Raw genomic sequence first — 14,975 nt, 5'->3', positions numbered from 1 at the left:
AAAACTTTTAAAAAGATTTGCCGCTTTGTCAATCATAATTGATCAACCGAATTGTAACATGCAGCTACAGCAGTTTCGTAGCGCGCTACGAAACTGCTGTGTAATTTCAAAAACACAGTCTTAATGCCAAAATTTGACTATCTTGAGCTTCATTATCTTGAAATGTATCTTTTCATGTGCCCTGAAGCTGTTCAAAACTGAATGCAAAGGCCCTTTTTAACTCTTAAACACCACATTCCTCTTGAGAGATAGTTGCTTTACCTCTACTGGAACAGACATTGCAGTTGCAATTTCCTCCATCCGATTTCTGCTGAGATCCAGAAATGACTCAATTAAATCACCGTCCAGGAAAATTTTTGCATCCATAGTCTTCCTTTCATAGCTAAATGATCACCATTGTTCATGGCTTAAGCCCCCTACTCCCTTGATCACCTTGACAAGATTTGCTTGCAACTTTTCAAGAAACGTATATTGCTCCTGAGGAAGAGATGCAATGACACAAATAACACCCTTGACTGTTCCAAATATAGCTGTAGGAATCTAGCTAGATTCTGAATTTGGTAGACGCATAACAAGATATCCATGCCTAATAAGATACAACAAACTCTCCTAAGTGGTATTCACCTACAACTTCCAATTTTCCTCTCTCTTCATCAGTTGCAGCATCGCTATTTTTCCTCACTGTAAAAAGGTTGAAATTGTTCTCTGCTCCAAGGTATAAAATGTATTCGCAAGACCTAACAATGGATATCCTGATTTTACTGATTCTGTACCATCAACTGACTGCCTTGGAGAGAAATCACTGTGACCATCCTCATCAATCTCTGGTGGCTCTAATGTCAGAGTCGAATCCCAGAATTTATGCATCATTGTGCTTGTTGTGTCACTTGCAGCGCAGCTTGAACCTCCCACCATGGCCATGGCTGCATGTGTTAGTTGTAAAACATCCAGGCAGGCCAAAATGTATCCATCTTTAACAACAACTAGAAGATGTAAAAATTTCCCATCGTGCATGGTGTGCAATGCATCAACAATTGTTGTGTCAACAGTTGTACAGTATGTATTTGGTCTCATCACCTTTTCAACAAGGGTTGATTCTGGATAAAGGTTGTGTGCAACAATCCATGTAAGCAAATCCTTTGAAGTTAGAATTCCTTGAGGCTTATTCCCAATTGTGACGATGACTAAACTGACTTGAAATTCACTCATCTTCTTTGCAGCCATATACACAGATTATACAAAATCTGAGGTGGCCGGAGTTGATCAATATCATCTCTTATTCCTTGAACAACAGTAGAAGCAAGCTCTATCAAGCTCTCAAATCCACAATTGAAACGATGAATGCAACCCATAGAATCGCGCAACTTAAAATCTAGCATCATCCAGAACTTCAACTGTTGTCATTTAATTTGCATTATAATCACGAGTCCTCTCTTCAATTGCTCCCTCCTCATGTTTGTATAAACTCGATTGTGGATAATTGTATATGCCTTTGAAAACCAGGAGCATTGGTGAGAAATAACATGTTTCAGAAGGCACTCGTAGTTTGATTACGAGTATGACAGTGGCCATGAAATTCAGCACACAATACCGGACCTCACACTTTTACAGTGCACAATGAACATGGAGACATGGTTACATTGAATTTAATGAGAAAAAGCCGCTTTTCACTGTTATTTCTTAAACCCTAAACCCTGATAACACCTCAGTCCTTGTTCTTAAGCCTCTGGAGTTGCTCGTCCATCCGCTGAAGCTGAAGGCGCAAAATTGTAACACGGTACAGAAGCCAATAGAGAACCAGAGACATGACTATAAGCAGAGCATTCCTCTCACTTTTCATCACTGATTTCTGGTGTCGAAGATGTTCTGCGGGACTACAAAGGGGCCATCACAAACAGGGCGTACCTCGAATTTCCAGTAGATATCCATCAACAGAAAGAGGCAGAAGGGCACCACAGTCAACAATGGCTTCAACGCGCTCTGGGCCACCACATTGAGGCCCTTTCCCAGGTAGTCCAATCCAGGCATTGTTAACATTAATAATATTATGGCCTCTGCTGCTGCAATGTACCCTAAAACAATCCATTCCAGTGCCATATATCAATAAAGAGATTGATTTCATCAAATCACCAACTACAATAAAATCTCCACGAGATTGAACATATATTGCAAGAATATGACCATGATGGCCACATTCAGACTGCAACTCCTTTGAACCATCATCACGGAGTTCCCATTTGTATAACTAAATCTTTTGATTGATGCCAGCAAGAAAATTTCCATTAAATGCATTCATATCGTAAACAGAACCCTTTGTCTCCTTCTCAGTAACAAGTTTCAGTTTGCCATCTTCAACTGAAAATACTAAAATTCGTCCCTTGTTAGGTTCGTTCTCCTCGGGCAATACATATGTTGTCCCAACACAATAATAAGCATTTTTGTCATCTGTAAATGAACAACTGCAAACATGTGCCAATACCAAGACACCTAACGACCTAATGATGAGGATAAGTGGTTGAATTGATAGGTAAAGTTCAAGGAGTGACACGTGGTGTTGAAACATTAACAGATTTTATTCTTGCGCTACGAAAACTCCTAGACAGTTTCGTAGCGCATAAGAACCTTGAAAAAAGTTTCGACATATGATGTTCATGTGAGCTATGAGACCAATGATAGACTAAGACAGATAATTGACCCCTTTTGACATACCAACAAGATTCTTAACAAGACTCCTATTCAAAATCTTAGACTCTAAAACAACATGAAAAGACCAGACCAAGACTGACACCAACCTTTGACAAGTTTAAAAAATTTATGCTCAAAATTTGAAAATGTTTTTTCTTGAGCGATAACATCATCCACGACTCCTTGTGCTTCCCATACCACTCTTACCACGAACCAGAATTGGTTCGGATCTTCGTTCCCTACTCCTTTGAATACTGGTAGTTTGATCGCACTTGCCATACTGAACTGTGGTAGTGGCGGAGGTGGGGTGGGTGGAGATGGGGGTGAGGAGGGTGAGATGGGTGGTGGTGTAGGTGTAGGTGGTAAGCGTGGAATTCGCTGACTTATCAGACTGACCGCGCTTCTCAGAGAAACTTTCGCAAGCTCTTCCTCACTTTCCCTCAAGGGAGAAATTAAGGGACTGGTTTCCAATTCTTCATTACTTCCTCTTCTGTAGATATTCCCACTTCGCGTAGTCCCAAACATTAATTTATTCACATAACCCACTTTTCACATTATAGCATCTTAATCCAAGTGTTCAAAGATTTGATATACTTACCTCGCGGTCCCTTGAGGAAACGTCGCTCCTCCTCACTGTAGCTAACGATCATATCTACCATGAACCCAGTGATAAATCCTCCTATAATTCAGCCGAACCAATGGTCCACAGCTCATGCGATCTTATCTCCTGACGCTTCAAGTCTGTGCGCTAATTCCGGAGTCCACACGATTGGTTTGTCGAGCCTACATGTTGGGTCCCTATAATACTAGTGATTACCCCATTACTATTGTAGTTATACCCCTTATTTATATTGTTGTGCCCCTATTACCCCCATATTGCTATTTCTGTGCCCCATAGAATCCCTCTATTTTTATTTTTGTGGCTTTATATTATTATTGTTAGGTCGGCTGGATTATATTGTGACTCCTTAGACTCCTATATACAGAAAGGAGGTTTTGTCATTTGTATCATCCAAGAATTGTTCATTTATGTAATGTAAAGGAGGTTGCCCCCTCGAAGAGGCTGAATTCTAAGGCGTTGATCTATCTTTTCTATCTTTTCTTGAGCTGGTTTCATAACATTTGGTGTCAGAGCTTTGGATTCTAGGGTTTCGCTGCTCCAAACAGGTCATCGTGGCATTTTCGCTATAACTTTTTTCTCTGATGTTTCAGAAGTCGCAAAAAAAACCCATTTGAGAAGAAATCGTGCTGAACCTTGGGTCCGAATTTCAGAGCTTTTTACGTGATATTTATGGAGATATGATCTGAGGAAGTTGGTATTTTTGCAGACTCCTGAATTACATTCAAAACAGGTGACCGGGGGAAAATCGTCATAACTTCCTCTCTAGGGATCGGATTGAAATTTCATAAGAAGGTACAGAAAGAGGATGGATTGTAGTTTCTTGTATGCATGTTTCATATTCAAATTTTGAAACAGTGACTCGTGGCACGTCGTACAAGTTCACTCTATTGAACTAGTCTAAAAGCAAGTCACTGTGGGAGATTTCACATAACTCTTCCTTGGAGAATCCAATTTGGGTCAGACTTGTGGAATTGGAAAGAGGATGCAGAAGGCTACTACAGATCACAATTTCAGAACTAGATGATTTGAAATTACAGAGATACATCAGATTTAATATCAAGCTTCCATAAAGTTAAAAAAGGTGTGTAGTTTTTTTTTAATTTTTTCTGTAAGCTTGGTTTAACGGAATTCAAAGGGCATAGTAAGGAATTATTATCGGTAAATGATGCCCTGAGGAAAGAAAATGCAAACACCTAGTAAGGAACCTGAAATCTCTAGCATGACTCATGAAGAAGAGGAAGAAATGCTACATGATATATCCAAATTACAAGAACAAGTGCAACAAATGTCACGCTCACAAAAGCTAACAAAAGCTAAGATAAGTGGCGTGGAATCTAAGATAAATGGCGTGGAATCTAAGATGAATGGCATGGAAGCTAAGATGGAAAATTTAAAGATAGATTTGAACACAAATTTGAAGACAGGCATGGCATATTTGAAGACAGTTTTGACAAATTTTCTACAAGAAATACTTACTAATGGTGAAAAGGTAGTAAAGGAAACTCATGATGAGAACAAAAGAAATGTTAATCATGATTCCGTAGACGCTAATGTTGGATCAAAGAATCACCATATTCCAAAAATCGATATGAGGAAGTTTGATGGCAAGGATCCCGCCACATGGATATTACAGATGGAGCAATTCTTCGATCTCAATAATGTGCAAAACGCACAAAAGGTACGTATGGCAACTGTATATTTGGAACCAAATCAATTTGTATGGTATCAATGGCTTTGTTCTCGTAAAAAATTTATCACTTGGGCAATTTTTACGGAAGAATTGATAGCACATTATGAGGATACAAAAAGCAACACTTTTTTTAGCCAATTGATAAGTCTCAAACAAAAGGGTTCAATAATGGAGCACATTGAGGAGTTCCAAAAATTGAACATAAGGGTAAAAGATATTCCAGAGGAGCATAGGATTGATGTGTTCATAGGGTCTTTAAAGGATAATATCCAACATGATGTTCGCCTTTTGGAACCTAATTCATTAGAGAAGGCATTCAGGTTAGCAAGAAAAATGGAAAGCAAAATTATGGCAACTAGGAAGCATACCATTCACAACTATAAAGATGGAAGTGTTGTTGCCCCTAGTCTTCCACAACCTACAAGTTTGACACCACAACAATTGGAAGAAAAAAGAGCAAAAGGGCTTTGTTACAATTGTGATAGCAAATACACGAAAGGTCATAAGTGTGCTGAGAAGAAATTATTCTACATAGATTGTGAAGAGGAAGAAGAAAAGGAGCAAGAAAGGTCAAAAGAAGAGGATATACTCCAGGAACAAAGCCTAGATGAAGAACAAATAAATCTAACCATATCTTGTAATGCATTGGCGGAAATTACCACTCCTCAAACCATCAAGATAGAAGGACAAATCAAGAAGAAAAAGGTAATAGTGTTGATTGATTCAGGAAGCACCCACAATTTTATTCATTGTAGGGTAGCAAAAGAATTGAATTGCTTCATATATCCAGCACCAGAGTGTCAAGTGATGATTGCAAATGGAGGAACAATAAATTGCTTTGGAAAGTGCCATAATATTAAGCTATCCATGGGAGAATATGTATTGACTAGCCCAATGCTTTCCATTCCAATGGGAGGTGCTGATGTTGTACTAGGAGTCCAATGGATACAATCCTTGGGTACAATATCTTTTAATTTTCAAGAACTTTTCATGAAATTTTATGCGGAAGGAAAAGAAGTTGAATTAAGGGGTATTGCAGGGAAACCAGGAAAGATAATCAGCTCTAATGGCATGACAAAGCTTCTAAAAAAGGAGCAAAGAGGTGTAATTTCACAATTATGTTCGCTAGATGTTTCCACATTGGAATCATCTATTTCTCCAGATCTCCAAAAAGTTCTGGACAATCATTCCAAGGTATTTGAGACTCCCAAAGGTCTCCCACCTATGCATGAGCATGATCATGCTATTCATCTGATTCCAGGAAGTGTTCCTCCAAACATCAGGCCGTACAGATATCCCTATGTCCAAAAAAGTGAAATTGAACGTATGGTTGCAGAAATGCTAGAGGCTAGTATAATTCAACCGAGTCAAAGTTCTTTCTTAGCTCCAGTAGTATTGCTGCACAAGAAGGATGGATCATGGTGCATGTGCCCGGATTATAGGGAGCTCAACAAGCTCACTATTAAAGATAAGTTCCTCATTCCTGTCATTGATGAATTACTGGATGAATTGCATGGATCAATTTACTTCACCAAGTTGGATCTTCGTTCAGGATATCATCAAATCAGAATGAAGATTGAAGACATTCCGAAAACGGCATTTAGAACTCATGAGGTTCATTATGAATTTTTGGTCATGCCTTTGGCCTTACCAATGCACCTTCAACATTTCAAGGTTTGATGAATTCAATTTTCAAACCATTCCTTAGAAAATTTGTGTTAGTATTGTTTGATGATATACTAATCTACAACAAGTCTTGGAAGGATCATGTTGAACATGTTGACAGGGTGCTACAACTATTGGAGGAGAAACAATTATATGCAAAAAGATCCAAATGTTTCTTTGGAGTCCAGGAGGTGGAATATTTGGGTCATATTGTATCTCATGAAGGAGTTAAGGTAGACCCTAGCAAAATTAAAGCCATTAAGGAATGGAAAATCCCCACATCCATAAAGCATATGCGAGGATTTCTTGGGTTGACAGGGTATTATCGCAAGTTTGTTAAGAATTATGGGAGAATAGCAGCACCTCTAACAACATTATTGAAGAAAGATTCATTTTCATGGACTCCGCAAGCAACAAAGGCCTTTGAACATCTTAAAGAGGCAATGTGCCAAGCACCGGTCTTAGCTACACCGGACTTCACAAAAACCTTTATTGTGGAATGTGATGCTTCAGGAAATGGAATTGGTGTTGTTCTAATGTAAGATGAAAGACCCATTTCTTTTGAAAGTCGTCCAATCAAGGGAAAGTTTTTAAGCAAAGCTATTTATGAGAAGGAAATGTAGGAAATACTCCATGCACTTAATAAATGGCGACCCTACCTAATGGGAAGACACTTCAAGGTAAAAGCGGATCATGATAGCCTTAAATACTTTTTAGAACAAAGATTATCCTCTGAAGAGCAACAAAAGTGGGTCACAAAGATGTTGGGTTATGACTTTGAAATCATCTACAAAAAAGGGAAGCAAAATGTGGTGGCAGATGCACTCTCAAGAAAGGATGAGGATGTGGAAGCATTGTTGTGTGCCATTTCTATTATCCAACCAGATTGGATAAACGAAGCAAGGGAGGAATGGAATAATGACAAAGAAGTGTGGGCACTTATTCGAAAGCTACAACAAGATTCCAGTACTTCTGATATATTTAGCTGGCAAAATGATTCGTTATGGTACAAAGATCGTTTATACCTCTGTAAGAATTCCCAGCTAAAACAAAAGATCCTTATAAAATTGCACACTTCTCCCTTAGGAGGGCACTCAGGATTTTTAAAAACTTACCACAGGGTTAAGAAGGAATTTTTTTGGGATGGCCTTAACTAAGATATTCAAAATTTTGTGGCGGAATGTTTGGTTTGCCAGCAAAATAAAGTTGAAACAATTGAGACACCGGGTCTATTACAACCTTTATCCATTCCAAGCCAACGTTGGGAGGAGGTTTCAATGGATTTTAGCACAGGTTTACCCAATTCCGAGGGAAAGAGTGTCATCATGGTGGTAGTTGACAGACTTACCAAGTATGCACACTTTTGTGCATTATCACATCCATTTAAAGCCAGTACAGTTTCTATTGCATTTATGGAAATAGTTCAAAAGCTACATGGAAACCCAAAGATTATTGTAAGTGACAGAGATCCCATTTTCACTGGAAATTTTTGGACAGAATTATTTTCTTGTCTTGGTACTCAGTTAGCTCATAGCTCATCTTATCATCCTCAATCTGATGGGCAAACTGAGATAGTAAACAAATGTTTGGAAGGATATCTCGTTGCTTTGTATCGGATAAACAAACACAATGGGTCAAATGGTTGCCTCTGGCTGAATGGTGGTATAACACTTCCTTCCATACAGAAACAAAAATGACCCCATTTATGGCACTTTATGGGTATCAACCACCATCCATCACATCATATTTAAGAGAAAATTCTAAGGTTTAGGCAGTGGAACATCACATCAAACATCAACAACAAGTCCTCCAACTCTTAAAGGATAACCTCGTGTTGGCACAAAATAGAATGAAACAATTGGCAGATCAACATCACAGTGAAAGAAGTTTTGATGTAGGTGATTGGGTATTCCTACGGCTACAACCATATAAGCAAATGTCCCTAAAGCAAGCTAAGAAGGATAATAAATTATCACCAAAGTATTATGGTCCGTACAAAGTGTTGCAAAATATTGGTACTATGGCATACAAATTGGAGCTTCCTGCAGCTTCCCGATTGCACCCAGTTTTCCATGTTTCATGTTTAAAGAAGGTTATAGGCGACAAGCTCCCAATTCAAACAATATTGCCAGAACTTGACGAGGAAGGAAAAATTATATTGGAACCGGAAGCAGTCACAGAAACAAGAACTCGACAGCTACGAAATCGATCAATTTCAGAGTATCTTATCAAGTGGAAGAACTTATTTGCTGAAGATTCCACATGGGAGGATGAGAATTTTATGCAGAAGTATCCAGAACTACTCAAGCGTTGAGGACAACACTTTTTTGAAGTAGAGGGGCATGTTGGGTCCCTATAATACTAGTGATTACCCCATTGTAGTTATACCCCTTATTTATATTGTTGTGCCCCTATTACCCCCATATTGTTATTTTTGTGCCCCATAGAATCCCTATATTGTTATTTTTGTGGCTTTATATTATTATTGTTAGGTCGGCTGGATTATATTGTGACTCCTTAGACTCCTATATATAGAAAGGAGGTTTTGTCATTTGTATCATCCAAGAATTGTTCATTTATGTAATGTAAAGGAGGTTTCCCCCTCGAAGAGGCTAAATTCTAAGGCGTTGATCTATCTTTTCTATCTTTTCTTGAGCTGGTTTCATAACACTACACCTTCCCTAACTATCTGCTAACTTTTTGATCCACTCATACAGCTCAGAAGGAAAGGATGCAAAGAAAATTTTGTGGATTTTCGTACACAAGTAGCGCTCCAACCACTGTTCCTTAGATACTCGTGGATTTATGTTTTCCTGCGCTACGAAATCATGAATCTTCTTGTCCAACCACTCTTCAATTTCTTTCTTTGTTGGATTCCAGTGGCACGACATTACACATCCCTTGTGCAGATCCCAATCCTGACAATGGAACCATTTGTTGGCTTGTATGGGCCTGACTCAAGTTCAGAGGTGATTTAGCCAAACGAATCCCAACACTACTAGCCCTTTCAACGACAGTCCACAGAGCGTAGATTGAGGTCTCACCTGAAGTAGTATGGGAGGGTGCTAGAACTAGGTTTCCACACCCTGGGGATGTCTGATGAGCTTCTGGCAGTCCGCGGTTTGACCCTGCGTGCATGTCGCTACGCGCATCTATTAGTCCCTCACAACCTGTGATGTTGCCTTCGCGCAGCCCTACTCGGGCACAATCCGTAATATACCCAAGTTCCTTACTATTTAACTTGTTATTACCCGATTACTTAACTTATCTATGTAAGACTAGTGATAATTAACAGTATATCCAGCAATCATATAAGTTCACGCAATAAACAAAATAGTATAAATGAATAGACTGCAATACACAAGCAGATGCACAGAATTTGGAATCAACTTCTCTTTATTATTCTTCATTCAAGGTTACAAACTCAACACCGCCCTGTGCACTCAATTGCAAGGGTCTTCGCACTCAGCTGCAGACTCTACTAGGCCTCTACGCACTCAACTACAGAGCCTCTTCCTACTAATATGACCCAATACACTTAGATTCTCACTCTATGCTCTATCTCTACTCCGCTCATCCACTAGCTATCTTTACAACTTAGAGCCTCACTCTATTTATACAATCCCATGGTCCGCGAACCATGGGTAGGGTGACATGACATTACATTACATTACAAAAATTAGGGCTGATAGCCCTATGAATCAACATATACTTCGCGCTAAGCGCCCGCAATTCGCGGAGTCTTACAATACATTTCACCAAAACCTTGGCTTTGAGCCCCAAAACATGTTGTGGGAGGATCCGATGCCCAACACTCACTATTGATTTGTATTAGTTAGCTTCGCGACATCCATTCTAGTGTTTGTGCCTCCACGCATAACTGCGCCCACAAATGATTGATCCTTGTGCAGTTTCATGGTGCTCATTTGAATGTTCAATCCTTTCTTCTCTTTTCATTTTGTAATTAGATGAGAACAATATTTTGTTGCATGATTAAGGGCTCTACAATAGGTACAAGTTGAGCAATGGTAGGGGAAATCCCTTGCAAGATTTCCTAGTTGTCCACAATTATAGTGGATAATTGGCCCTTTACCCCTTCCAACTGCTCATTCTCCTCATCCTAGTCCTCTAGGTCCTCTGCCCATCATCCCTTGGCCTCTTCCTTTCTAGTTACATGGTCTAGGTTGATTGTAAGTATGTGCAATTCTTTCGTTCCCTTCTTGTACTTAATAAGAATCCATCGTGTGATCCCTCATCAACTCCAATGCACGTCAATGATGAATATCATGTCCCACCAAATTGGAAAAATTATAAAATAGGGTCCTCACAGAAGTCTCATATTTCTGCATCATGGGGAAATTTGAGGGTTAATGTCCCCAAACTCTACAAATTTCATACCCCAATCATCTTCCTTGAGCCAATGGATCGGCTACACCAATTTCCATGTAGTCTATCAGCATAGGACACTCATTCCTATGGTGTGTCTCATCCCTACAGATAATGCACCATACATCCTTTCACTTTTCTTTTCCATTAGTCAAGTCATATAACTGAATCATCAGTGCAACTAGTCGTGATTGAACTTGAGCCATGTTAGTACTATATCCACTTGCTACAATGGATGCCTCAAATTTTAACACAATCTCTAAGGATTCTAATTGTGATGTTATTTTCGGTTGGGTCAATGATAATTGAATATGGGGAAGTTGTCCAACAATAAACCACTCCTTATGTTTCACATCCAAAATATCGAATTCCAATATACCCAACATTACTTTAAATATTTGATCATAGTCCCACACAAACTCATTTTTCCTCTGCTTAATATCCTTCAACTTTGTTATACATTGTGAGTCATACTTGTGTTTCAAAGCTCTTTTAGTAATGCCTACTTTATTTATGGAAAAGTTCTCTATTGTCAAGCCAAAGTAGTGCTCTTATATTTCATGTACCATGTCAGTGTGTGGTCTTGAAATGTAGTCTCTAGCTACGAATCTTAGTAGGCTCATCTTGGAATTGATTCACACTCCATACCACCTCACATACAAACAAATTTTGGTCAGGATTCTCATTCTCGGTACCATGAAATGAATCTTTGAAGTATCTCCCATTTTTCTCTGTGCACTAGTCCCTGATAAAGGATTTCTAGGTATACTTATTGTTTTTATGGCACACTTGTTGGGTAATTTAATTGACGTTAAATTACTTCATTAATTGTCAACCAGGGTTCCTGTACTTATGAAGTGCATGTGCACAATATATGCTGATGAAATTGATTTGAATATGAATGGGTGTTATATTAAATCAAAATATTACCACGCACATATTATTTCATTAAAACTACTTCAAAACAAAATGAAATCTAATTGTTGAACTAAATTGAAATTTAATCTATGAATTTAAAATCACTGCTTATTCTAATTGCAAAATGTAAATTCTAATTCTAATTTCCATAAAGGAAATTCTAATGCTACTTGCATAAAGAAAAATTTAATGTTACTTGCAGAAAAGAAATTTTAATGCTACTTGCAGAAAGGATATTCTACTTACAAAAAGGAAATAAATCAAAACTAGACTTCTTCAACAATATATCAATTCAACTTGTAACTTCAAAGGATTACTAGTGTGCATGACTAAACTTTGAAATTCTTCTATTTGCCATCCATGAAATTATTTGGCAAATTAATTGAGCTATGAAATGAAACTTCTAAAATAAATGAATTATGAAAAGTACTTTTTTTGGTGTTTTATGAGCACTTTGTTTGTTATGAACAACGAGAAATTAAGCTAGAAATTTTTGAATAAAATGCATTGACATATTTAATGAAATAGAACTGTCTGGTAATCAAATCGCAAACATGAATAGAAACTAATATACTCTTACAACTCTCCAGGGGGGGCTCGTGTTGAGTGCAAGTTCACCACCAAATTAATTCAATTAACCATGCATTTGTTCAGAAACAGAGTATTATATTAATTGTATAAGTCTTCAACAAAGATTCCAAATAATTAACAATAACAACTATTGTCTCTCAACCTCGCCTCAAGGCTTTTTATACTCTCTTTATTAAAATTGTTTTAAGAGTCCTATGCCGAGAGGCAACTTAGCTAATTTGACAACTAAGAAGTAGAATTAATATAAAAGTCTTTATCCTCATGATTTGCTACTAAAAGAGAAAATCATGATGGATTTTGATCGAACACATTAGTTTCTAAATCATTTCCACACTTGCCTAATCTTGCCACGAACTTCCTTCAAAATCTACCTGATCGCCGAAATGTCATAGCCAGAGTTGACTTCTGGTTTGACTTCTAGATCTCTCAATCTATGTGATTTTCCAGATCATGAGGACAGGTGGCTATTCATATATGGAACTTTTTCCATCTGCTAGTACCTTTTATTCATTCTCTAGTGTACAAGAACCTATCTAATCATGGAAATAGCTGTAGAAATTTTCATTGGTTTTGGAATGAGAAAAATTCGGTAGTTGTAGAAATGTTTCAATTATATTTCACAAAGAAGCAATATATTCTAAAACATGGATGATTAATACCTTTTGGATGCTTGATCATATCCATGATGACCTTGTTTGGATTGAAACTGCAACAAAATTGTCACAAAAAGGATAAAAGAGAGGAAAAAGGATTGTCATAAAGAGAACAATTTTGGACTTCAACGTTCCCCACACCAAAGGTTTTGCATGTCCTCATGCATCAAAATTTAAAAAATTTCTCCTTCTTTCATTCAATGTGTTATCTATGAAGCTTGTGCTATAACATCTAGACTAGTTCTCTTCTTTCTCTTCTTGATACTAAACACTGTCCTAGGTTTCTTCATTAAAATTTTTCTCTATAACCCTTTAATTGTATCTTTGAGGAATCTATTATTTACTTTTATTTTCTTGTTCTTTTTGTACCAATGGCACAAAGGAAAAAGTATATTTTCATTATGAGTCCTCAATTTCTCATTTTGTACCTTTACTACTTCATGTCCCTGTTTAAGATGTTTATTTATAATTTCCAACACACATATATCTTGCTTTAAAACATCCTCAATTTTGTATTCTTTTTCAAGAATATTATCTGACAGAGGGGTTCTTCATTGAATGTATCTTCTTGATTATGAGAGAGAGATTTACCTTTTTTTTTCACTCTTTGCTCCAAGGATTCCACATAATCATAGATTTCTTGTTGTACAGGATCAATATTTGGTGTCTTCCTTGTCAGACTTAGAATTTGTGGTGGTTTTTTGTAATTTTCTTCTTCCATATCAACTACTTCTAGAGACTACACATTTGATAGTTTAAAAATTCACCTTCTTCTTCTTAACTTTATCCCTAATTCTTTAATGTTTTGGGTGTTTTTCCTTTTTTTGGGTTTTCCCTGTTTCTTATCCTCTAGTACTTCATCTTTTTCTTTAGGTAGTTTGGCAGTTGAGTTGGCTTTATTTCTTCTAACATTTTATTGTTTAAAGAAACTCACTCTGTTTCTGGGTTAACTTTTAGCTTCTGCTACTATATATTGTGTCAATATAAGTTTGATTTCACCAATTTCTGCCCCTACCTCATCAAAAGCCCAAGCAAAAGATTTGGTAACTTATGTCTCGTGCCCATTGAACTTTTCAAAGAACTTGAGCCAGCCCACTTGTTGCAGTTTTTCTCTGACTCATGGATATGCATGAAGGAATTTGGCTCCATTAGGTTCTGATCGAATAATGACACCCATGGTGGAGAGGAGTCTCAGTCCTAGATTGCGTCTTTTTTTAAAAAGTGATGGAATTTTTGTAAGAGGATGGCTAGCATAGCTGGATAATGGTGGTATGAAATGGAGGTTGAATGATGATGAAATAAGATGCTCACAGGGTATTCAACTCATAATAGGACTAGACTATTTCACATAATTCCCACGATTCCAAGATCTAATTCCATAAGATCATTAAATCTTAGGCAATTTTGAATGAATTTGATGTGACAAGTTGAGGTATGGTGATAGGATAGGGTTATAATAGTTATGATATAGAGATATAATAGTAAGCAAATTCATGCTGTATTTTAATTGCTCGAGCCTTGTAATGTAATCATCCAATGAATTAAAATATAATGTCCCTTATATGAAAATAATTTAACATTTTATATATCTCATTGTAATTATGATTTTCCTTTGTTGTAGGTTCTCTGAATGGCAAATGTGAGACTATTTTGGCTATAGAATTTGAAATCATCTACGAAATTGAAGATTAGCTGCAGAATGACATTGATTATGTGGTTGTTTATTTTTATGAGATTTTTTTCTTGATTAGAAGGGAATTCTTTA

General features: G+C 37.4%; 2 pseudogenes; both read right to left on the bottom strand.

The window, feature by feature from the left end:
• Positions 1-216: 216 nt before the first annotated feature.
• Positions 217-14,975, bottom strand: part of LOC149221792 (DNA damage-binding protein 1a-like) — a 47,494-nt pseudogene continuing 32,735 nt past the window's right edge.
• LOC149221793 (uncharacterized) lies at positions 1,665-2,097 on the bottom strand (annotated as a pseudogene).

The sequence above is a fragment of the Pinus tabuliformis genome, chromosome Q, assembly GCF_031772625.1.
Source record: "Pinus tabuliformis cultivar Carrire ecotype Pingquan chromosome Q, CPIR1, whole genome shotgun sequence".
NCBI classification, from domain to species: Eukaryota; Viridiplantae; Streptophyta; class Pinopsida; order Pinales; family Pinaceae; genus Pinus; species Pinus tabuliformis.
This window is presented reverse-complemented; position numbering and strand designations above follow the sequence as displayed.